Source organism: Tyto alba, unplaced genomic scaffold, assembly GCF_018691265.1.
Source record: "Tyto alba isolate M040663 unplaced genomic scaffold, T.alba_DEE_v4.0 Super-Scaffold_9, whole genome shotgun sequence".
NCBI classification, from domain to species: domain Eukaryota; kingdom Metazoa; phylum Chordata; class Aves; order Strigiformes; family Tytonidae; genus Tyto; species Tyto alba.
Window position 1 is genome coordinate 10,063,971 of NW_024881330.1, and position 27,271 is coordinate 10,091,241.

Genomic DNA, 27,271 nt, shown 5'->3' on the forward strand with positions numbered 1-27,271 from the left:
GTGCTTGTATATGGGATGTCACTGTTGCTTTGTAGACTCTCCACAACCATCAGGGAACTTCATGTTTTATCATTCCCATATTGTCACCAAAGAATCATGGTATGTGGCTATAGACACTACCTGCTGAAGTAGTATTGCTACCACAAGCTGTAATGAGAGTTTGCACATATTACTCCAGCAGGTCAATGTTTATGGTAAGGGGTTAGAATGTAAATGCATGTGATATGCATGCATATGGGTATTACCTGAAGTGTCCTTATTTGGAGGAAGCTTGCATATTTGATTTTCCAAGAATTTTGCCATGCTTGGTAAGAGTCTGTAGAAATTTCCAATGTCTGAGCTACTCTTAGAGTTAGCAACTCTCAGTCACGTGGTGAGGTGAGCGTGGTATCATTTTGGCTTTTGTTGTTGATCTTCACCTCAGAAATAAAGCCATTTTAAATTACATGCTTGCTTGTTTCTTTAAAAAAAATAAAACCAACAACCTAACAAACAAAACCCCCCTGAACAAACAGAAACAGCTTACCTGATTTGACAACAACCACTTCATTTACTTTGTCAAGTCTAAGTTAAAACACTTTTTAACCAAAGGCTTCTTTATTACTCTCTGAGCACAATTCCACAAATCATACAATTTCCCAGATGTGTCTGGAGAAAATGAGACAGGTATCTGGAGCCATTTCCTCCTAGTAAACAGAGAAAACAATATTAACATTAAATTTAGTGCATATATTATTCCATGCAATCAAGAAGATGATTTAAATGTTGGCTCTGAAAACCAAAAGGCTGAATAGAAAAATAGATGTACAATTAGAACCCAATATTTTGTCCCTTACATGTGTAAACAGACTTCAAAATACTTTGCAACTCTTAGGAAATAAGACTGGATTTCTCCCTTTCAGTATTCCCCAAAGGATCCCCAGCTAAGTAATAATAAAATAAGTTCTTTTCATGCAGTTATAACCAATGCATTTAACATAATCTACCCCTAATGGTCCTATTAATGAGTGGCTTCCTGATGGTGGAATTCATTCTTATGGAAGAACATGTTCAATCACACCCTTTGCAACCTTGCAGTAAAATTAGCATTAGTAAAATGCTGCTGAAGTCAAATCTGATATTCTATAACCAACTTGTGTAAACAAAATATCATTGTACATTAGTACATCAGTACATCTTTCATGTATCTATACCATGTGCCCATATACTTTTATGTCTGTATGATATATGCCTATACATTACTACATTAGAATAGAAAGACAAAGTACCAAGAAATGAGAAGAACAAAAGAGCTAAAGATGTTAGTCATAAAGAATTGTGTTTCAAATTGTCATAGCTTCAATAGACCTGGGAGAACAGCCACTAGCTGAAGGTATAGCTTCTGCCTAGTGACCATATTCAGCTCGTGATGATTTCCATCCCAAATCCCAAAGAGTCAGTGTCATTTTGTAGATGAGCAAATAAAAGCAAATAAATATTGTTACACGTTACTAAAAAGAAAGAGTTGACAGTCTAAATTCTCTGGTTGCCATTCAGATTTTATGCTCAAGACTTGTGATTTTTGGTCTGAAAAGAACATCTGATGGCAAGGATTGGTACCAAAGGGCTTGACAAAAATGGCTAAGGAAAACAGGCTAATTTTCAGCCAGATTTAATCAGCTAACAGGGTCCTACTTTAATGGATCAGTTGCTATGAGTCCAGAAGCTGAAAAAAAAAAAAAAAAACAGTTCTTTACAATTCATACTGACTTTGCAGTTAGTTCCAAATATTTTGGTATCTCCCTATTCTTATTATACAAATTGTGAGGGAAAAAAGGCGTCATATAACCTGAGAAGTCATTTGTTAATCCTGCCGTAATACACTGATATATATTTGCCACCTGTGTTGATAGGCGAGTACAAGAGAAGAGCAGATAGTCTCTATTTCTATATCCACAGCAGTCTTTCAACATCTTTGTTTCATGTCTTAGATTTTTTTTTCCCAATATATTAAAATTGAAATTCCAAATAAGCCAGAGAAACATTTTCAGCCATTATTCTTTAACCATAAACTTTGAGAGGTTTGAATTTTATATACAAGTACAATGCTGGTCTTGCCCTCTAGAGCTATTAATAACAGTAGAATGTTCTTTTACTTAAATTTTCTGTACAGACTTCTGCCTTCTGCTGAAGATACTGTTTACATAATGAGCTCAAACTCAATCAGGACCTTGTGAATAGTCTAAGGAACATTTTATTTGGTGTATTGACATTTCACATTTTCTTTATTGCCCTTTGTGAAATCTCTTTATCACAACAGTTAAATCTCTTTTGAATGTTAAAGGATTCTCTTTTCTTACAGTATTTTTCATGCTGAAGAGTCAATGTCTTCTGCTTTTAGGCAGGCTGGTTACTTTTTGAGATGGCATGACATGAAGCCATTAATTATGTCTATATTTACAGCACTTTGGAATGGTCTTCAAGAACTTTGTGTACCTCTGCATTCATATGTCACAACAATATTAGTCTTTCAAATAGATCTAGATGACTACCAACAGATGTTCATCTAACCCATTTTCTTTAACGTCTTAGTGAAGTATATTTCACAAAATCCATCCCTATGTTTCATCTGTATAGAGTTGGAAATTTTTTCTATATATGTATTGTGTCTCTTGCTGAAAAAGCAATCCAAATGTTGCTTGCCTTCCTATAATGAATACAAAACTTGCTAAAACTTGGAGAAGAGTTTTCAAATAGAATGTGTTGATATGTAAAGTATAGATCAGTCTGCGTCTACAAATAGATACAAAAAGTTCAAATGGCAAATAAAAGAAAATGGTGCTTTGGCTGACAGGCTAGAAACTATGGAAGAATTGAGACATTCACTTTCTTCACAGTCACTTTCTTCCAGGCTAAAGCTTGTGATACAGATTTCTGCATCTTTACTTGTTTGAGGAGCCACATATTCTTATGTTCTGATTATATTCTTATATATTCATAAATACAGAATAGAAATCTGCTGGGTTAGAACTGCTGAAAATATCTGAGTAATTAAGAAAGAAGAACATTGTGGCTGTCACAGAGGGAATCTTGTAGAGGACATCAAAGTGTGAAATCCATTTGGCTCAGACTGCTTGAGGTAAACTGGTGAAGCTCGCCAGGAAACATTGGTCTGAATAAAAAATCCAAACTTTCACTTTGTAGGGGACTTCTGGAAAAGGAAGTCAGTCCATCCAATCCTTGGAATGCATGAGGAAGTTGTTTTTTTCAGCAGAGAAACTTAAAATAGCAAATAGTTAAAGGCTTTATCAGATCTATTTCTAATAAGGAAGGTAGAATGATTGAAGAATGGAAAGTTTAAGAGTCAGTGAAATGACAGGTTTCACAACCCTTTGACTATACAGAAAGAACAATAAGAAGAGATAAAACAGAGTATAAAACATCAGACTTCAATATATTCAGAGAATTGACAGATTAGGGTTTATGGGAGGCCAATCTACATAAAAAGTATTAGAGAACTGGCGGTTCCCTAAAAGGGGTATATTAAGGAGGATAATTAGGACTGGACAATGTATTTCCTTTTCTGTACTGAGGTCTCCCAGTACTACAATTGAGGCCTCATAAACATTGAGTCAAGAAGAATATTTAGTGATTTTCTTTTTTGACATGCAACACAGCTATTAATGCCACACATAAATATACTTTCCCCTTCTGCACCAGTGTAACTTTATTTGTTCATGTCATGTTTGCAATGTAAGGTGTTGTGCAGTTTAACCTTCATTTCACTGTCAGGTCACCCCAGTATTTCATCACTATGTGCTTGATTCTAGCACTTGCTAATAAAAATTCCACACACAAACAAAGAGAATAAAGTACCCTTTCAGTTTGCTGTAACCTCCCAGTAAAGTACTCTACAAGTATTTTTCACTGAACACTTGTTCAAATATAATGATTTTATTTAGAACATTTTTCCCTGGCTGGTTGATAGGAATATAAGGGAGAGAGTATCAAACTCTTAAAAATTCAAGTTTAAAAGTTATCTGCAATGCAAATTATCTAGACTATCTGCACCTCCTTCGCCTTCCTCCCACAACAACAAATTAGAATGGTTTGATTTGATTTGTTTTGAAAATTCTGTGCTGGCTGGCTCTTACCACATTATTATTATTAATACTTATGTAATAGTGATGTGTTAAGAGCCTCATTCCAACAGCCCAAGTGAGGCTGAGCCACCTGAACCTCTCTGTGAGATCCTTCTCTCTTTTTAAAGATGGATCAGATGTTTTCCTCTCTTCAGTTCTCACTAACACTCATCTCGCATGTGGTTCCAAAGATACCAACTAATGATGCTGTGACTAGCCAGCTACTCCCATAAATACTGCAGAGTGAATTTCAGCTGAACTAACAAGTTGTTTATACCAGTTTTCCTTAAATATTCCTTAAATGCTTTTTCTCTGTTTCTTCACTCTGTCTTTGTTATGCCTCATTCTGACTTTGGGTCATATGTCACCTTTGTAACGAGGCATTACAGAGGAAGCAAACACCACTGTAGCCTTCTGTGTGTCACTAGTTTTTTGCCAAGATTTTCTTTCCTGTCTGGTAACAAATTTTCTTTCCTTGTTTTTTTCCTTTCCCTCACTAGAAATAATTTACTTGTTACATTTTTCTGTTTTTTTCACTTCTCACAATGTTTCACAACTTCTCCATTTACATTTGTTCTTAGTCATCTGGACTTATTTGCACATTTTGTACAAATTTTAAATACTGTTATTTTCAAACCTTTTAAGGGCTCTTCCTTCAGCCATAACCATCTCTTACTACACTTTGCTTCCTACCTGTTCTTTGCATTAGGGAAGTTTACTTCTCAGTATGTGATACAATCTAACAATTCACCTGACTGATTTGAATGGGACTGTCTTCCCCAGAGATCCTAACTACCTCCTTTCCTATCAAATGAACAAGTTCCTTCCTAGCCTTACTCTACAGATCCTTTTCACCCATTCCTTAGAGTAGTGAATGTTCTTCTTCACAGCAATTTTCTCCCAGATCACCATTTACCTTTAGATCCTCAGTCAGTTCCTCCTAATTAGCTGGAAACAAAGATGAAATAGTCATTCTTCTAGTTGACTTCTCTAGCTTCTAGGGGGAAAAAAGGAAAGCAAAAAAAGGTGAAAAAGGGAAAGCAAAAAAAGGTTTTGGTACATTTCAAAACATGATGAGTGATTTTACTCCTGTAAAATTTTCATAAAGTTGAAGTTCTCCACCACCATCAGATATGGTCTTTTTGACACCTCTGTCAGCTGTTCAAAAGCCTTTCTAATTAAGCTGACTAGAACATACTATCTCGCACACTGTACCAAAAGGGATTTTATTCTCCCACAGATCTTACTTTTTATACATGCTATACAGATCTGAGTCTGTATATTCTTACTTACAAGAATACATGATCTGCTTTCTCAGTCATGTTCAGGTTCATGGGTTTTTTGTACAACAATTCTCTCTGCTAGCCAAACCCAGTGGTAGTTGGCTCACTGTATTTGCCAGATCCCAGGTTGACAGTTGGGATAATACAGTTTTTTATGACTTTGTGAGGAGTCAGGATAAACCTCCTAGTGTCTAGGGTACCAAACTGGGAAAGGAGAAGCCTGGGGTCTTACACCTGCTGAGAAGAACTTATGGATATTTTAAATTAAAGAGATATTGGCAGGAAAAAAAAACAAAACAAAACAAAACAAAAAAAAAACAGCACTAGTTATCTCTGCAGCAATAATCAGATCCCAGGGTTTATACTCTGCATTAACATCCCCTGCCAGGGCATCTCAGCAGTTCTGGGTTTAGTTCAACTATTCTCTTATCTTCTACTAAAAAAACTGGTTCATTCCTGGAACTGCAAAGGGACTTGATATTCCCAGTGAATCTCACCAGTTACCTTAGGCAGAATCTGTAGCCCCTAACCATAACATACCTGAATTTTTCATTGAAGGTAATCCAGCAACCACATTGCATCCAACTTTGTCAAAACTCTTAGTTAGTTTTTTGAGATATTGTTCAGAGCTTGTGTCAGTGCATGTAAGAGATAGAAAGGAAAAAAAAACAAACAAACAAACAAAAAAACCACAACAAACAAAAACAAAAACAAAAAAACCAACCAAACAAACAAACAAAAAAAACCAAACAAACAAAAAAAAAAAAAACAAAAAAAAACAAACAAAACCAAACCAAACCAGAAGCAAAAAAAAACCCAACCAACCAAACAAACAAAAACCCCAACAAAACAAAACAAAACAAAAAAACAACAACAAAAAAGAAGGAGATATTTTCCTTTTTTAGTGTTGTTGCTACTGATCTCTCAGGCTTTTCCATTTGGAGCAGATGCCACATATTCATCTGGGATGAAACAGTTCTCTTAATTTCAGACCTAACATCTGTTCTTTCTTGACTGAAGACCTGCTCAGTAACTAAACAACAGTTTTCTTGCTGTATAAGACAGACGACAAGATAAGGCTGTCCTTTACTTACACTACAGGGAAGCTTTTTTCCCCCTGCTTTTTCCAACTATTATAGCTGCGACAGATTGGACTCTTCTGTTTTAAAAAGCAAAACCTTTTCCTTTTCCAAGCCAAAGGGTATGGAAGTGACACTCATATTATTCATATGTTTTCAACAGTCACATTATTCTAGATATTTCCCCACAGGATTAAAAAAACAGAATGCTGGTTTAAAGATGATATCAGGAAGCAATTTTCAGAGCCCTCTAAGGTCGTGCCTTGAATTTTAATTCCTACAAAAGTAAAATGTGTCAGATCCGAGACATTTTAGTCTAAATGATCTTATGACTGGAAGCGAACACAGTTTAAAAGAATGAAGCTAGAGCATTTCTGAATAGTTATTATTCAGGCACAGTAAGGAAATGCAGTTAATTTGAGTGTATTTATGATGCTTCACATGACATTAATAAATCTGGCTGGAGGTTTTCTATTTTTTGGCAGGAACAGTAACAGTTGTAAGTAATTCACGTTTATAGTACAGCAATGTGTTTTAGAGAAATGGGAAAGAGTCTGTAAACTGCTGTGAGTGAATGTTGGTGCATGTGGATTAGGAAGCTTGAATTGGACAGTGTCAGCTATATTTGAGTTGCCAAGTCATCCCTTTAAGCGATTGTTCCTACACTCATTGCTTTAGATGGCATGTACAGCTGCACAACATCAGAAAAGCCTTGGAGGTGACAATTTAATACAATGTTGTTCATTCACCTCACAGACTCCTGTGCCCCCAACTTTCAACACAGTCATGCAAAGGAAAGGATGTTAAGGAAAAAAAAAAAGTTAGGTGGAAAATTAATGGCAAAGACCTAAAGTCAAGTGGATGAGAACTATTGTTTCAGCATAGAAAAAAAAAAAAAAATTGCAATGCAGAAACCGGTGAGAAGGAACACAGCAGGGTGCCTGCAATCATGGTTACAACAATGGCTCTATGTAAGCAAAGAGGGATCAGATGCCTGTGGAGCAACTAGCAATTTGTTCAAACTGAAGTTACGGGCAATGGAAGAGAGGAGTGGCTGTGAATAGGCCAGCTAGTTCTTTTAAGAGCCTGTTGAGTGGAGCAGCATTACCATTTGACCTGCTTCACAGAGGAAGAGCAGGGAGTTCAGTAATCACAGGGTCCTTTCAGTCTCACTCACCATCACTCACCCCTGGTTGGATCAGGAAGCGGCATTACTAGTGCTTGTTGTTGGGCTGTGGTTTCTTGATGTGTGCAAATGCAGACTGATACTGCGTCAGCAGCAGTGGAGAATTACCCCCTCCAGCATGCACAGCAAGTCACTGAGCTTTGAACTGACTCCTAGCATTCAGTCCCTGCTGACAGCACTACCTGCAAGGCCAGGTGACGCCTGAGCTTCTTCTCACTTTCTCCATCACCACCTCCCTGCTTCTCTGGGCACCGTGGGATTGCAGTTTCCCACTTCTGGGCAGACACACAGCAATATCTGGCAGTGCAAAGACATATCTGCCTTGCTGGCTAGCAGGCAGATGGGGATGCTCGCCAACTGTCCCAACTCTGTCCAAGATAAGTGCTTCAGAAAACATGTGGCTATGTTCAACACCTAACTGGAGTTCCATTTTAACATATCTTGAACAGGCCCAATCATCAAGGGTCTACTTTTCCTGAAAAGTGAAGCGCAACTTGATTTTTCCTGCAACTAATTCTCCTGGAAGTGGTGTGCTTAGTAAACAAGGCCTCCGAAATCACTAGGTATTTTTGGAAATCTTTAGTGTGGACTTGCGAATTCTTAATCACTTTTCACCTTCCCAGTGATGGAGGTGTTGTCTTGTCCATCTATCTGTCATCATGTAGTGCTGTTTAACTCAATTATATTAATTACAAACACAAATTATGGCCTTTAGCTAGGTTAAAACAAACTGTCATCGAGAAAGTAAGTACTTGTCACTCTTTGCCAAATTTTGAAACTACTTACAGCAGTGTATTTTCTGATTCACTCAAGCTGCTGCAGAGTTATACCCTTGGTGAGACTTAATTTTCATAAACATCTCCAAGAATAGTAAATTATTCATTATCAAGACCTTTTCATTAATGACTGACATATTATCAGTTCCTCTCTCTGCTCTGATGAGAGAAAAATAGGAGTCTGTTACACCAGGAGTGAGAAAAGAATAGCTGTTTGGCACCTAAATTCCATTTAATTCTATAAATACTAGGCATCATTTGTAACCTATGATTAGAAACTTCAGCTCAAGATTCAGGGCTATATGTTCAGCTCTAGTGAACTACAGATTCCCTCCCATTTTTAGCCATGAAAACAACTGTTAATTTTACCTAAATAAACTGTATTAAAACAAAACTAAACAAAATAGAACAAAACATAACTGTTCTCTCTCTATAAACTATTGTAAATCAGGAATAATCTGCTAAAAGCACTAGACTTGCCTACATCTGAATTAGTTCAGATGTATAATGCCTTCCTAAAAATGAGTAATCAAGGTGGAAGTGTGTAACATTCCCCAGCCCAGGACATGATATTCATGAGTAAGAGGTCGATTTGTCAGGTGAAATGAAGAAGCTGAGGAAATAAGTCCAAAATCACTTATTGCTTCAAAATTGAATGTTCTTGCTTTTCCTCTTTTAAACAAAAAATCCCCCAAGCAATCAGTTGTGGAAAAACTTAGATAACGTCTTAATTTTTATGCTTTTTTAATATACTATGAAAAAATAAAACCAAGATGCATTATAAAATGTGTTGTTTCCAAATGAAAAGTCAAACTATTTCCACCAAAATATATAGAAACAAAATTTTTTTTTAAAGAAATATGTTTTATTTTGGTCAGAATTATCTGGACAGTTTGAACAGAATTCCTATTTATTCTAATGATTCTAAAATTGCATTTTTTCAGCAAATATATTATTTTTGACATAAATCAAACAGCCTTCTCCACTCCTGTTTCCCCTGCTTCAGATGGAAGGAGGTTTTGTTGACATCATCTTAACAACAGATGTAAATTCCATATTTCTGTCAAAATAAATGATCTTATCCCACATTTTTGTGCCCCCCCCTGGATTATGGGCCTTTTCTAATGAGCTGATCTGATTCATACCAGGATGATGATCAACAGCTTGGGGCATAACATCATCAGAAATCCCTTGGGAGTTTGCAAATTGTCAGACAGATGAAGAAGGCTGCTTGTAGGTTGTGTTTATGACTCCTATAGTATTTTTAGGAACTGACACTGAAAAACCCTCAAAGTCATTATGTCTCTTCCATGTTTGTCATTACACAGAAATATAAGTAATTACTGCTTTCTCAATGTGTATCTGATATGGAATCTCATATTAAAATGTCTTTTGTGCATTTTCAATACTGATCTCTCTGCACCTTAGTTATTCTTTCTTTCAGCAAAAGCTGTTTTTCCCCTAAAGGAAATATCCACTGTGTGGAAAGAAAATAAAACAAAAAAAAACAAAAACACACACCAAAAAAAAAAAAAAAAAAAAAAGAAAGTAAAACAGAAGAAAAGAAAAGGAAAGTATTTTTCTTCAGATTATGGGTCCATTTAATTAAAAATTAAATTAAAAATTTGCATAAACCAGCCAAGCATTTGGAGACAATGATAAACTTTGGAGTCTCCAAGAATGGCAAGAAAGATTAACCGTCCAAGTGTTACTCTACACATTACATTTCTCTGAATAATCTTTCCATGTTATTATCAATTATAAAAGCAACCAAAAACCAAAACTGAAACTCCCAAAATAACAAAATAGGAATCTTGGATCCATATTGATCCAGAAGTTTTAGCTGTATTCACTTCATCTGATGATTTAAATGTGAAGCAAACCCCTGAACAACTGCTGAGCAAGGCTTTTTTATTAAAGGCCAAAAGAGTTTGAGTTTCTAAGGACTGGACATTCAAATACACCAAAAGGTGGAAAATAGGAACCCAGCTTGATTTTCAGAAGTGGGAACTAGTGAGGTACTTCTGATTTCATATGATGGGTTAAGATAAAGACCTCTGAGAATCAGATCCTCACTGTAAACATCTTTTTCTAAAATCGGGTGTATCTTCCTGACATACTTACATAATTAATTAGTACTAACAAAATTAAAAATCATTCTTCTACATACAAGCCACTTGAAAGTCATTTGACACATGCAGTCTCCATCCCATGGTTAGCAGAGATGCTAATGTCAATTTCAGTGGATTCTGGAGAACACATAAAAAAATGTTTAAAGCACATATCCTAATTAATGCCCTCACAAAAATCTCCAAGCAAGAACACCTACCGATTGTGTCTTTTCTTTGAATCAGATCTTAAATAGCTGCTTATGTCAGCTAAAAGAATAAAATCATTTCAGAACAAGAAATGGAATTTTAATATTCTCCTTTCAGTGACAAGAAAATACCACAGTAACCACACTCAGCTGATGTTCCTGTGTATAGAAAAAGAGATTTGATGCATCCAGTCAGTATTAATTGAGAAATGACATTCATCTACTGATAAGTCTTAATGTCTCATCCTGGTACCATTCATTGACTTGCCTTTGCAAATATGCAGATGCATGTCAATGAGTATGCACTGGTGATGGACACCACCAAAGTTGGACTGTATCTAAACTATATGCTGAACCTCTGGATTTTCTGAAGTCTTCTCTTGATGTTTTCTTTCTTTTTCTTTGGTGCATTTTTTTTTGTTTTTATATTTGTTTGTTTGCTTTTTCCTGGAAGGTTAGTGATTTTTTGTTTTAGTTTATGAGTGTTTGTTTGCCAAGTATAGCTCTTTGAAAACAAATGGCTACAGTAAGGACTGATATCCTCCTCAAAAGTATTTTAAAATATTTGGCAAGTCTCGAAAAAGGCTGGTAATAATTCAGTTCCAAAAGTTTTACAATCACCTGAAATCCAGTTTAGTCAGGGACACTTCAAAATACATGTTCATTAGTACTGTGGCAAGTGTACACCTTACTAAAATAAGGAAACACAGAAGGTTAATGCAATCTCTTAAATGTTGGTGAAACATTAGAATCTTAATATGAATGTCAAATTTTGAGTATTTCTGGCAGGCCAATTTTGTTCTTCTGAAGTTTAAACAGTGACTGCAATAAAATTTTCATTATTTTATAGACTGACAGACCTCTGCAAATAATTTCTGCTGATTAAGTCTATTTTCTCTGACATTTGTACCAGAAATCCTTTATGTACTCAAGTGGCTCCCAAAATGTTATTTCTGGCTTGCAATTGAGATTAAAAATGTCACTCAACGGCAGCAACAGAAGTTATTGCCTAGTCTGGATGTTACAGATGATTACTAATGGAATACAGTACACAAACTTTCACAGTAAGATCACTGCATTATATGTGTTGGAAATGAAAAACAACACTCCTATTGCTCAATAGCTATTCTTTTGGAAAGCCTTGTCTGTTTATGAAGTGGAAAATTGCCAAGTAGAAGTACCAGTAACAGCAAGTAGATGTTTTTTAAAGTTTTATTCCACAGATTTTTCCAGAACTTATCTGACTCAAAAGTATCATCTTACAGAGAAGAGAAACATAATTTTCTTCACTACAGAAAATACTACTCTTTTCTAAACAGTAAGGGAACATGTAAGATCATTGGTCACTCAACTGGCAACACAAATGGCACCTTCTTGGTCCTTTTATCAGGAAGAACAAGATGGGCCATGACCTTTTTGTCTGCCTTTGTTTTTCCCAGTGATAACAGTGGTTAGAGAGGTTGATTGGACATGATTGATTGCCACTACAATGTAATAGATCCAACATGTGAACAGCAAGCCTGAAATGAAAACTCTGCAGGACTGTGTTTGTTCACCAAGGTCAGTGTATGGAAAAACGGGAGAAATAAAAGATGCAGATTGCTCAAAAAGTTTATTTCAATACTCACCCTAAGCCTTACTTAAAAAATATTTTAAAAGACACTATCAGACTATTAATAGTTTTGACCTTTTGACCTTTTGACCTTTTGACCTTTAATATTTTACTGACCTTTTGTTAGTTTGTACAGCTACTGAAGAAATCATCCAAAAGTGAACCCAAAGTGTGTTTTAGACAGGATTATGCTCTCTGATGCTTGAACACATAAGGAAGGATCCTCACCTTCATACTTGTGTTTTCAGATGCTGAGGCACAACTTCGTTATTCCTCCCTTGCTAACACTTTGTGCCTCAAGTGCGGAACGCTCCTCACTGAGACACCAAGAGTTAACATCCCACGTGCAAGGAAGATGAGCCTTCGGGGCCAGAGAAGTGCTTTCCCACAGTGACAAAGCACTATTTTGCTTCATAGTGGGATTCAGCTCACCAAATGTTTTGGGCCTTTGAATCCCTCCCTGTCTAAGCACCTAGCATAAAATTGTAAGGAATCTGAGGCAAGGACAGGGTTGGCAGCTGTGATGCCAAATGCATAGGACACCAGTGCCTTTCTGGGCATGTGGTAGAAAACCACATGGGATAACACAGGGCTTCTAAACTGGAAGCAGAATCTAATATTTTAGCACCTACGTCACTTGTTGTCTACATCTAAACTATTTATCCTGAACTCCTTCCTTTCACTCACAGTTCATCCATTTACAGGTATACATTTAGGCTTATTAACTTTCGTACAGCTAAAGCTCCAGGGGACTCTAGCACCCCAGATTTTATCAGTGGGAGTTGTTAATACTGAGGATTTTTGGATGTTGTGCTAGTCTGCCACTTGTTTTGGGACCTTTAAGTCTCTTTTTCTTCTCAGTAAACACCCTACAGGAAACTGTGGAGAGCATCACTGAGTTCTGCCCAAAATAGTTTAGTTTAATTTCTTAGTCTTCAGTACAGCTGAGATGTTATTTTTGTCCCACCAGAGGTAAGCAGCGCTATCTCCTCCTGTGTGGAAATGCTGTGGGGATATTTTTCTATCTCACTAGTTGAAGAGGAAATATATTCCTCGCTCTCATTATCTCAGTCATTGTGGTTTCTTTGCTCTTTGACGTTGCTTTTAATGTTTAAACTTTCCATATCTCTGATCTTTTAATTCTTCATTATCATCTGGTTCTAGCTGCTTGTGTTTATATCAAAAGAAGAAATAATGATAGAAAATGGTTAAGTGAGTATAACAGACTTTTAAATCTCATAGCAAAGTGCTGGTCCTCATTTCTTTGGTAATGAATAAAATAAAGGTGTTTTTTTCTTTTTTCTTTTTTCTTTTTTTTTTTTTTTTTAATTTTCTGAGTATTTAACTTTTAAAATTCCAAATGCTTTGTAAAAGAAATGGAATAATAATACAAAAACTACCAGAAAGAGTCAGTTTCACATATTTGACATATCCTTGGATGATATGAGTTTTTGTCTGATTGATTATACTTCCTGAAACCTACCTACACCTTAAAATCAGTATCACTCAGGCTGCAAACAACATGGATTAACAATATCAGCTGAAGATGGACTGTGGAAAACACCTATATTGGTGCCAGCTAAATTGCTACATACTGTGAATGAAACTGCTCCTGCCTTACAGTAGCAGGAAAAGAAGATCAGCTTTACAAAGATCTCAGAAAGAAACTTTGTGTTGGTATGCAGAAGACCCAAGAGAGTTGTGTTTCCATAGTAACCACAAATGTTTTTTCTGGCTTTTAAACCATTCCTCCCTTGCCTCATGAGTCTGCTTGTCATATCCACCCACATATGCCCAGGTAGTAGGATACACTACCCCAAGATCTAGAGCTAACAGATACGGCAATCAGATGACATTATTCTCATCTTGTTCATGACAACTTTTCAAGCCACCGACGGCCTTGCAGCCTGACAGTCACAGAGCCTGACCCTTGCAGGCTGCTTACAATAGCAATGGACATCAGCAAAAATAAGAGCCTGCAAAGGCAGCCACGAAAGTTGGATGACCCACTGAAATGATTGAGGGATTTTCCCTTCATGGACAAGGGATATGAAATTCAACCCTTCTCTGACTAAAATAAAAATAAAATAAAATCACCAACACTGTGGAAAACTTAGAAAATAAGGTTTCAGATTGTGCATTCAAGAAAGGCAGGATTTGGTCTTTTGGAATATTGTTAATTTATGTACTTACTTTAAAAAGCACATAGCCTGTAAAGGTGTTAATTCAATATAACACATTCTGTCTCATAAGATTTATTTAAGTGAAAATGTCATGCTGGTTACATTTAAAATAAGAGTTAATTATAACTGCTATTTTTTTTAATTTGTTAGATCATTGTGAATTTATCTCAACCACAGGCCACTGTACAGTATGCTGTTAGATTTCTGTATTTTTGACTGTCAATACCCATTAGAGCCTATGAGTAAGCACAGACCTACCTTTTTATTATCCCACAGAGAAAAAATATGCGCACTAAAACTAACGAGAGAATCCAACCACAACCAATGAATGCTTTGAATTTTGGAATGAAGAGTATTTGTGCTCTGGCCCAAAAGGAAGGGCAAGATTATGATCATGGAAAAAATTCCACTGGAGTCACTCCCAATCATATCTGACCCACCAGAAACCCCAAAGAAGTGACATTTTTTTCCCCTGAATGGTTTATACTGTCTAGGCAGAAGATACAGGGATCTAATGAAGACTGACTGCTGATAGCTCTGACTTTGGGCATTCAATGAGGAATCCCAACATTCAGGAATAGTCACTACTCATTCCTCACATAGTTAATGGAGAGAAAATGGCAATTCAGCCATCTTAAAATGTAAGTCTGGTATGCCGATCTTAAGCTGAAAATATGTAAAAAGTTTTTTTGTTTCTTTGTTGTGGGTGGCATGAACATTTTGGTAAGTCATAGGAGAGAAAGAACTTTGCAACTGGCAAATTAACCATGCATTCTGTTTTGTTTTAATTCTATCTCCCATATTAAGGATGCAAAAGAAAACTGAAAGTATTTCCTCCCTAAAAATTTAATGCCAAGGTCAGTGGAAGAGATGAACTCAAATATTCTTCTTGTATGAGAGAATTTATATTTAATATTGCAAAGCATCTGGAAAAGCAGAAAGATATCCACTTCCCTTATTATTTGCTTGCTATTATTAGATCCATCAAAGAAAGGATAATGATTTTTTAATGACCATGAGAAAATGTTATCACTGTGATTTCAGGAGAAAATTTTGTGAAAGAAGAGTGGAATAAAAGCTGCAATAAACCAAAAACAAACAAAAAAAAAAAAAGCAAACCACTCACAAACCCACCACGTCTCCTCATCAGGAGATCAAGAAGCCTCCTACCTTTTGTCCTGCACATGTCTGATCAAGGTCCCACTTTCCTACAAGGGAAAAAGTAGACAAGGCCTTTTTCTGTACAAAATGAAAATAAAAGTCTTTGTAGGATCTATGCATGATTGAATGAATTCGTCACCACTCTAAAGTTGTACATTACCTGTCTAAGTTCTGATCCTGAACACTCATCCTGAATGAACTTGTGCAGGTGAATAACTTCAGACCACAGATCTGGGTGAGACCATCAAGGACTCTGAGACCCATGCACACAGCTACAAGTTACCATGCATCAGTAACTTTCAAGAAGTCCACATGAACTATTCTCAGATTGTTTTTCTACTTCCATGACAAACCTGAGACCCAAAGCCCCAGGGAAACTACAAGATAATCAGCAAAATCCCAGGTCTCTGCAGCTGCATGATAGCTGTAAATGGCAGAGAATCTCAAAAAGTGGATCATTCTCTGAGCATGGAGGAAAGCAAAAACAAAGGTCCTTGTCATTCTGGTTAGGGGAAAGTTTTTTCCAACCTCAAGATGAGAGATCTGTTTAACCAGGAACACGTGAGTGAGACACCACTAACAGGACATTGAAAAGCTTCTGGCTGTCACTGATGCACCAAAATACTCTGCCCAGGGGACCTTTTACAGCTCTAGCTAATATCCGATATTTCAGAAGAAAACCACTTTTCTCTGTCTCCCAAAGGCAAACTTAGACATCAAGCAAAAAAATATTTCTTTCCACTGCCTGCGGGCAACAGCAGACCCAGGAAGTATGCAGTGAACTAATTAAATACTGTTACAAACAGAGCATAACAAACTCACCATGATCTGTCTCCTTTCATCCCCTTTCTGGGAAGTCAAACAAATTATCTTATCCTGATATCACATGGTTTAATTTCAAGCTTCTATCTTACCCTTTTCCTATCCTCCAACCTCCCCTTGAACAAACCACGCTCCTAGTTTCCATGATTTAATCGCTTCCACTGAAATAACTCAAATTCCTCACCTCCATCACTATCTCAATCTCCTTACAGAACTTCCCTTGTTGTCAGAATCCTTCTACTAATTTTCAGTTAGAAAGACCTATTCCCAGATCATAGTTTGTTGACTTTGTACTACTTCCTATTAATAAACACCCAAATGTAAGCATCTCCCTCTCAGACCTCATTTTTCCAGGTTGCTCAAACTGTCTTCTTTTAAAATAAATTCCTCATTTCCCTAACTTCATCCTTGCTCAATTTGTTAAACTTTTTTTTTTTTTTTTTTTTTTTTTTTTTAATTACTTGTGAGGAAAACACAGCTTAAAAATTACATATAAACTTTAGGCAACTTGACTTACGTGATTAATTTAACCCTGGATGAGAGGTAAGACACGAGGCCAGAATAAATGAAAGAGTTGATGGGTCCACATAGATTTAAACTTTAGGGTGCTACGGTCTGTGCTGTGAAACTCTAGAAAAGAATGATTTCAGCAAGACTTGTCTGAAGATTTTTTGCTAGGAAACACATTGTAGGGAGACAGAAATATTGATGAATTCTAACAGTAAATTATAGTGACATCCCACAGGGCTATGTTGTTGCGCCAGGTGTCAGCCAGCCTTCAGACACCCTCTCACTTGGCCCCTGTGGATTATGATGTAAGAGCTAAAGCTGCTGACATTTATCACTTTCAGTTACTTTTGCCATCAAGCTACTTCTGCTTTGTTAGTCCCTAAAAAAAGAGGGAATTAGCTACAATTGTTGTAGCTGACTGTGTGCATCTTTACATTTACAGCTCTTGAATATGTCCTACAGTATAAGTTTCCAGTAACGCTCACTGTTTTGAGACAGCCTAGCTGAAAAAAGTGTCTAAGAGCTGATGCTTTGACTCCTTGTTGCGACAGATTGCAAAGATAGCTGCTGCCAGTGAAACAGGTAAATTATTACAATTTAATATTAATTAGATGGGAGGAAAGTTTGACATTACAAATGCAAATTACCCATCTCAACAGAAACATATGGAGAGAGTGTCAGATCTCCTATTAACTCAGAAAACAGAAGTTTGTTTGCCAAAGAAATCTACCACTGAATCCCAAAATTTAGTACACTATAGTGTGCCTATTAATTCTGTGCTGGGCAAGGTAACATGTTCAGGAACACGTGCTCACTATCTAGTGGTTTCAATAGGGACAGAAGAGTTCTCCACAAGCATTTTTCTGCGATGTGTATTGAAATTGTTTTTTCCATTCTATGTACCTATATATTTCCTCAACAAATTTTAACAGAGTTTCTAATAACACCAAGCAAACATTTAAAGAAGGTTTCTCAAATATTTGTTTCACCAAGTTAACTTTCCACTCCCTATCGCACTCAGAGATTAGTGCTGGCAAAAACACTTTTAGAGAAGAGGTAAACAGGTTTGCTGTTTTGGTCAAAGCAACTAAAGAAACCATAAAACAGTGTTAGTGTTTACTAATTCCAGGTTCTCATGCTTGCCTTCAGACCACTAATAGCCACATGTACAAAGATAATGAGGATGGTGCATGATGCTGGGAAAATTTTAAGGAAAAATGCCCAGTCCTCTACTCTTGCTCTTGCATTGCTGAGGACAGTGCAGCTGACTAAAGTACTTTTAAAAGTTTCCAATTCACACTCCGATCTCCCTGTCTTTATAATGAAATTGGTGCGAATCGAAGTAATAAGATATACGTTTGCTGTACAGGAAGCTAGTCTGACCCATCTTTGCTTGAGAAAGTTACAGTTTGTCCTAAAGAAACCTATTCTAGTAGTAACAGCTTTGCACGGTTGTTTCATGCAGTTTTTACCAAATTATTCCTTCTTCCACAGGCTATTATTCTGCTCCACCTGTGCGGAATAGAAAGTGCTGCTCTACCCATTAGTGAAGAAAAGGCCATGGAGAGCGTAACACCTCCCTCTGGATATCTGAAGGCTGACAGCAAAGAAATCCAGTGTTCTATTGTTTCTGAAAATGCCACAAACCCAGAGGGTTATCATTCACTTTGGAAGAAGGAGAACGAATAACTGAAATAAAAGAAACAGGGGAGATTTCCCCAACACAAACTGTGGGGGAATATTCTGTGAATGAAAAATTAGCCAGAATAAGTGTGACTGTCTACTTGCAATGAAGTATCAATAATAGGTAACATTCCCAGAGCATCTTTCACAAATTCATTGCAAATTACTGAGCAGAACTATTACACAGGCAAGAGTTAAACGCCACAGGAAAGTGTATCTGTGATCTGTTATAATTTCTATCTAGGGAGAACTTTTTCAATGCAAAAATCTGCATGTTGCAGGTGGTAGTTGAGGGCTCCTTCCTGTTGTCAAGAATTACATTTCTATTATGAAAGCTCACAGTGATTTTTTTTCATATGAATGCAAATGAAGAAAGAACGATGACATTTGATGATAAGCTAAAAGCTACTACTCCAAATAGCTCAATGGATTTGTCTGAGTAAAAACAAAGTTAAAAAAAAATACTGTCCATACTGGGCCCCACATTTACACCTTCACTTTATCATGTGCTTTCTGTGCATTTTATTGGGAGGGTTCTTTTGGTCTACTGAGTCATCGATCTTACTTTAACTGCTTCTTAGCATTACGGTGGATCTCTGCCCAGCAGCTACTCTAAAACACAACAAATCAACCAGCAGTTTGTTATTTGTGTGCATTAAGACAGGTCAGAGCTGTAGGGAATGATCAATATGGGATGCAATGGAGGAGTTGGCAGTGATAAACATGTGATACAAAGCAGTCTAGCATTGGTGGCAAGGCAGAGAAAGAGAGAAACAGAAAAGAATTCTACCACAGTAGACCAGAGCCATAATCCATGGTGCTAGATAATCTTTTCACTACTCCATCTCATCTGAACACTGATAATTTTCTTAGACAACAGGGACAGAAAGTCTTTTATGATTAATTATGTACTCTGACATAAACAAACCTATTCCTCAGTTGTGTGGCTAATCAAGTTAATTACTGCTTTCCGTTTGTGCCCAGCTGAGAGTGGAAGCAATGATTTCAGCCAAAAGCTGATGCTGAGCCTCTCCCATTCAAGCTACCTGACTGGTGTGGTCTTTAGAAGAATGACAATCTTTTCAAACAACATGAAAGACATTGCAGTTGTCAGTCCATTTCAGTTTATATCTCTGTGATTGACAGTACATGGTCAAATGCAACAAATGTACTCAGAGGTAACATTCAGATTACTCTGAATAAATTGTTTAATAAGTGTGTCTCCACCGGTCTGATGGAAAGACTACTGAAAGCAAAAATTCTCTCCACTCAGGCTATTTGGATCAAGTACTTCTGTCATAAACAGATCCTCAAAAATACCTGTAAAAGCACCTATGTAAAAAACTTGAAAAAATTGAGCACTGTTTCTTATATAGAAAGAAGCCATTTGGGAGATCTGTTACTGTTAATCTATTTTTAAGGAAATTCAGAGGATTTATTTTGTCATTGGGATTCAAATGGAATTTAGATGATCATGTAAAGTTTTGGTTGCAGCATCTTCAGTAGATGCAGCTTTGGATGCCCACCTGTAGCCACATGTGCCTTGTTTGTGAGCCTCACAAGGACACAGGTGGGAAATAGGCTCTAAGGGGCATAGGGAAGGAGTGATGTGACTTTGGCCCCTTTTGGTGGCTAACACTTGGTGCCTCTGTGTTGGCAGAATCACAGGCAATCATATCTGCAGTGATCACAGAGATCCCTATGCCTATCAACAGGCAGCACAGGCAGCTGGCTGTACCTGTTGGCTGTCAGGTACATCCCTGCAGAACAGGGATGGACATGGATTCAGATCGTTTTAGGAGTGTAGCAGAAAGTATCTTCAGATTCTAAAAGAAAACCATTAGAGGAAAAAGACTGCAACAGAGAAAAGCACATAATAACACTGCTTCCTAATGTGTTTCTTTCTCATTCATCCTGAGAGAGAAACCCTGAAGTCCAACCCCTTCAGCTATTTGCGGAGAAAGATCTACTTTCTGAAGTCTGGAGATAAAAGAAATGAGATGCAAGACTTCTTGTGACTGCTGAGGCCTGAGAAATATTTGTTTGCTGTTTGTGTTACATTTTGCAGTGAATATTGCCCTTCTCTCCCCCTCCTATTCCCTACCAGTTCATTGCTATTGCCTGAATCACAATCAAAAAATCCTTGTAGGAGTAAGTCTCACCCTCAGAGAAGAATGTGAGGCTAAATTCCTTTATGTTTCTGAAGAACTTTGAAGTCCCCAAAATTAAAGTTCCAGTGAAGCACAACATTGTCTTCTCCCTGGGGCAAGGTAAAAATTGGGGTCATCTGCAGCTGAGGAAGAATCTTGCAGCTCTGAAACAGAGAAGAAATATCAGCACCGAGGAAAGAATACACATTCAGATTCTGCAAAGTCTTCATTCAGCTCCTATGATTCCCTGGATTTTATTAATCAGAACAAGTCCACATGATGAAGTTCATTCTGAGTCAGCATCCTTCTGTGTTCTGCATTTATACCCCATGATGTCTAAGTTTTATATTTGGCATTGCAATAGTTGTTTGTTGAAAAGGGGAGCCACTTCTTTCCTAGGGCTGCTTGGAAACCAGCTGTGCAGCCTGTGTAAAATCTATTGCAGTTGCACCAGCTCTTTGCTTTTACAACAGGATATTAGATCTCTTTCAAAGATGTGATATGCATCCGCTGCAGCTATTTATCTTCATGTTTTAGCACTTCCAGTTGTGACAGAGAAATGGCCTAAAAAAATTACACTAGAATCATATTCCATTATCTGCATATATTAAATATATATACATTAATTAAATATTAAACTTGGAAATTCCCATATGCCATTAAGTGTTTCTGCAGCTTCTAGAAATGTTCAGGCTGTCTGGTGGAAACATATTAGTCTGTTTCTAACAGTTTCATGTGAGGAGTATGAGCCCTATGCAAATGGTGCTCAGACCAGCTAATTGCTAGTGCTTGACCTGCCAGTCCTCCATCTCTGTGCTGCTGTTCTAGCAGTTCCAGTTAGTTAAAACTTATTTCATGATCTCATATACAGGAAAAAATTAAAAAATAAAAATCTTGCTTATGGGAGTTCTTATGAGGAGTTCTGGAAAACCCCATTCAGTTAAGTCTCTATGATTTAGACTGCAGTTCTCCTTCCTGTATAATTGATGTAATTTTGCTTTACGGCTCTATTGTTAGCTTTATGATTCACTTTTAGAGTCTAGGTTGTAATAGAAAATTTAATGATATACACATTATAAAATGCTTTCAATGAGAGAATAGAACACATTACCTTTCTTAAACCATCTTTTCTTAAACTACAAGATCCCTATTTCTCATTTATACTAAAGCCCTTTTATACTCCTCCAGCTGTGGCAACAAGACATAAATTGTGTATGAATTATATAATTTTTAGTACAAATAAATACAAGTGCTCAAGTTTTCCTTCTTCCCTGGGCTTTGAAGTAGCAAAATTCATGCTGTGATTTGTTCAATTTTATTTTTCTAGAGAGGAATAAAGATAGCCAGGCCCTATTACTTATCTATTTTTTAATCTTCGAAAACTCTTCAGCATACACAGTCATTAAAATACAGTTCAATGTGATATGCCCATCATATCACTCACTGATAAAATGTCAAAGATTTAGTTTGCACAGAAGCAACGAGTACAATATGTTTTCATCTCATTGACTTTAGAACTGTGCTGAAAAATAACAGTATTTTCCTTCTGTTTGGGCAGGTAAACACAAATTTATATTTTTCTACCTTGGTCTTCCAGTCCCATCCCATCCAGAAGTGAACAGATATGTAAAAATGAATCATCATTGTTACAAATCTCAGGCAGAGTTCCTTCTTGTTAGAAAAGTTATGGAAAGGGGATATATATTGATATAAATATTACCTCTCTGTTTCAGTAGCTTTCTATCTGTTGAAGCTTCAGAAGTCCTTGTCCGAGTGCAGGGGTAAATCTATGTGAAATAATGAACTGGATTATTTAACATATGTATTTCTTACTTTCATGAAGGAAGACGGACTGTTTAGAGAGGATGTTTGTCACCTTACTGAAAACCAACAAAGATACATCGACTCTGACAAGCCCTTCCATGCTTTCACCTCATTCATTTTAGACCTAAGATGAAACACCTGACCTGCTGGCAGTGGCTGCCACCACAGAGCCATCTCAGTGGGGTCTAGAAGGAAAATACTCTGCTAATTCAGACTCGATACCAAACATATAGGTTTAAAAGTAGGTTGTATTCCTCCCAAAATTATCAGCTCATCTTTCTAGAAAATCGACTATTTACACATGGTCCATTGTCAAGATATTGCACTGATACTTCTGGAGAAGTCCAAGGGATGAAGAGAAAGATCATCTGCTAAAGATTCATGTGCTGTGTTCAGTGTAGGTGAGGAAAGAAGGGTGAAGCTGCAGGCCACTGCTGTGTCCAAGACTGCAAGAGAAAACAAAGGGGAGAGACTCGGTGTGTCTGGATAGTGACAAACCTAGGTCTCTCACTAAAGGTGTAATCAGACATGAAGAGAGGGTTTCTAAAAAAATTAAGAATAGTTTAACATTTTTATGATTGATAGGAGTACTTTTAATAATAAAAGGACTGCAGTTAAGAAATTTTATAAGTATCTCTGTGTGTCTTAATTTTTCCCTATATTTTGTCTTAAGCAGTTCAACTGAAGACCTCACTGGTACTTTGGAGAAGCACATAAAAGAGACCATGGAGAAGGGCTAGGAGCTCAGGATTAGGTGGGGTGACTGTGAAGATTGATACTCTATGGAAACGTGCCAGAAAGTTGATCCAAGCTTAGGCTTGTGTTCTATAGGCTTGGAGCTAGTAACAGCAACAGCTTTCCTTCTCAACCAAATTGTAAGCACATGGGATCCAGGGAACTGACTCCATTCACAATAATACACTGGGCACAGAGTGGTGCTTGGCCAGACTGTGACACATACCTTGAGATATTTATTGGGGCAGGACTGAAGACTGGTAATAGAAAAAAAATAATTGAGGACTGTAGTTAATTGATGAAATATTTCTGTCTCTACACACTTTTACTGAAAGGAATCTCTCCTACGTCCCCGGTACTAGTGCTGGAATTCACAGAGAAATTCAGTCCCGATGCCTCTGTGTTTACAGATGTCCTTTCTCAGATCACCATACCTAAGAACTTACTTCTTCCCCTTGGGTTGGTACAGTGTAAATGTGATAACTCTCAGATTCCACTGAGGAAGCTATTTCAAGTGCTTTAGAGGTGTGGCTGGTTCATCAGCTATTGCTGATAAATACCATTAAAGGGATTAGTTGTACACCAAATAATTTGTTGCTCTGTATAATACCAGTAAACACATTTTAACAAATTTGTAATAAAGCATTGTTTTACTCATGAAGCACAATAATTTTGGAGTAAAGTACTTGAATAATGCCCACCATTTGGGGTAACTGATCCTTACTTTTGCTACTTTTTTCCTTTCAATATGTACTTAGTGTATAACTAAGTATAACTAATTAGTTATAGTTATCCTATAATAACTATACATATATATAATATATATATACTATGTAATATATATACTATGCATACTATTTATACAGTATAATAACTATATTATATATACTGTATAATAGTGTATAACTAACTCTCTTCACATGACTCAAAGAAAAAATAAAGTGGAAAACTATTGTATCTGTCTGCGTAAGCAGATTAGAGTTTTCATTTAACTTTTTTAATGAAAAAAGCATTAAGTATTTATCTGTCCACTGTTTCCATTCTTAAGTACTGTCCAGGTAACTGATGTTCTTTATCTGTACTTTTCAGCAAAATTGTGCTTGAAGTCCAATAGGATTAATTATTTTCAATAGTTTCAGAAAGAAAAACCCTTACTGATAATATAAAATACAATCATGTATTCCTGAATGCAAATGCAGTTTCTTAGAGAAATTTGTTCACAATCAGGTTTTATGTTCTGTTGGTGTAGTTAATATTTTAAAAGTGTTTCATATCAAGAATTGCATACATCAGTAATGAGTATATCACCACATTATTTTCTAGTATGTAAATTTCCAGTGAGGTACTTGAGCATCTATACAAAACATGGTAAAATAAAAGACAAAGAATTTGATGGGAAATGTAATGACTTCTGGCTTGTAGGTGACATTATGAAATAATAGACAATTAATTTTAGCAAACATATTAAAATTTTAGTGCAAAGATCTTGGAATGACCCAAATAACAAAACTCACATATTTATATTTCCAATAAGTGCTTCCCCTTTTAGTTAGTTTCCTCAGTAATATATTTACTGCCATTCTATTTTTAGGCCAATGGAAGGTCATTTGCATTTCTGTAATTCTAGAAAACCATTTAAATATGCAAATTAAATCTAGAATTGTGTGAAAAAGAGGTTCATGTCTCTTTCATATTCAAACAATAACATCTAAACATTAATCATCTCTCTGTGCTTTTATTACCAAACCCAATTACATGATACTGAATTAAATAGTCCTGAAAAGAAATTTAGATAGCTTTCAATGAACATACTCTGTAAAGGTAATATGTTAGCATTATTTAAAATCATAGTATGCTAGTCGTTGTCACAGTGTTATATCCAATTTACCAAAAGTTTCCCTGCTCATACAATAGAAAAATTGTATGGGAGAAATGCCATAAGAGCTGGCACAACTGTCTTTTTTAAAAGCTGTTATTGAAAACGCATGATCTGTAATAAGGCATGTGTTGTTTGGTTTGTTTTTTTTTTTTTTTTTTACACTAACAGGTCAGGAAGTGGGTGGACAGCTCTACTGTGACATTTTCAATTTATAAGAAAAAATTATATAAACAGTTTATAATGTCTGGCCATTTAGTTTGGGAGCTGGTAAAAAGTGCATCTTGTCTAAATTTCTTAAAAATTGCGGATAGAAAACAGACTCATGTTGTTTATACCATTCTCTGAGGGCCTGATTCCAAGGCCAGTGAAGATAATAGGAGACTTTTTGCTAATTTTCATAGAGAATGGATAAGCAGATCCACAGAATGTCTCAGGCTATCAGTTCTCATCTTACTTCCAAATAAACTCCCTTAATGTGAAACTAATCTCCTCAAGGACCTTGTTTAGCTGTGCAGTGTTGAAGTTAGACCATTAACAAAAATATTAAGTGTAAATGAATCTCATATGAAATGTTATTACTTTCATGTAACAGTAAACAAAATTCTATGATGCTTCTAAAAACAGAATTAAGCAGAGTATGAACCTGTAATTGAAACCTATAGTGCAAGAAATAGATATATTTAGGTAAGGAGAAAACTTACCCCAAACTCATCTCATCAGGTGTCTTAGAATCAGCTTCTCTGTCCACATCCAATAAGTCAGAGTTATTTAACCCATCCTGGATCAAGACCTGGATACCCTGTATCCTCTATGAACAACAACAAAAGAAAAATAAATACCCCTCTGTGTGCTGGAATTTATAAGCCCATATGAAATGTACATCTCATGGCTCGTTTCAAGATCCATATGAAGTTTTCTTGGTAGCTAGAATATTTATAAGGTCTTTTCTCTCCCTCATGATAAGTCTCTGGGGCCTAATATTGATGTAGGACTTCTCTCAGGTAAAGCACTTAACAAGGATCTGCACTCATCCTTGTGGCCTATTTTCATAAAAGTCACAAGAACTTAATTTTCTTTGTTTTTTCTATGTCCCTGTTAACTTTATTGAGGTTGGCTAAGTAGTTCAAATGTTACTTGGGGATAGCAGACAGGCATTCACGTATACAGAGACTGAGAAATTCATAATCTAATTTCTTAGGAAAAACAAACAAAAAAAAAACCCTAAATTTGATCCCCAAAGAACTTAAAATCTAATAAAGAAAAGCAATTTTATCACAAGTAAAGTCTTCCTAGTGTTAAAGTTATGAGTGTTTTCATTTTTTAGGCTATTTTTGCATCAAACTTTGTCATCAGCTTCCACCACACTAATGGCTTGAATTGTATAACATCATTCTTTGCTTCTCGGTTTATCTTTAACATTAAGAAATTTCAAGTAAAACTTTTGCACTCCTGGTCTGTGTACACACCTGTGTGGGTCAGTCTGATTGTTTAATAACTTTTCAACTCACCAATTTCACAGTTTTCACCAAATTTCAATAGGTGACAGGTATCTCAAAGGCAGTACCTAATTCAGGTTCAAATATACCAGCTACTACCTGGACATCTCCATTCCAATGTGTGGCATCAGCTCTGGAAGAGTAATTTTTTTACTGCTTCATCAGTAACCTGTGCTTTTCATGAGTCAGCTGGAATAGATCCCACTGGAGGACAAGGATTTCCCCTATTTTTAAAACTTTTCAGAACTCCTCACAGTCTTTGAGTCTGTGCATCCCCTGGTAACCCCCCATGGCTTGTAAATCCCAGACTACTCACCATCCAGAGGAAAGCAGGTAAGCAGCAAAATATCCATCTCAGTGATATTAGTCCATCATGTTTAACTGCTCTGAAGACGTGAGTTAAGAGAAGACATAAAATAGAAGTATGATAGTGGAGGAAAAACCCAAATAGCTA

At 36.5% G+C, this 27,271-nt stretch overlaps 1 long non-coding RNA gene across 1 annotated transcript; it reads right to left on the bottom strand.

Annotated features, from left to right (window-relative positions):
- Positions 1 to 207: 207 nt before the first annotated feature.
- LOC116964843 lies at positions 208 to 27,271 on the bottom strand. Its single transcript, XR_006164724.1, has 6 exons — positions 27,134 to 27,271; positions 26,023 to 26,129; positions 22,604 to 22,670; positions 20,896 to 21,047; positions 5,038 to 5,118; positions 208 to 686 (listed from the first exon to the last, which is right to left on the bottom strand). It is a non-coding gene; the product is annotated as an uncharacterized LOC116964843 (long non-coding RNA).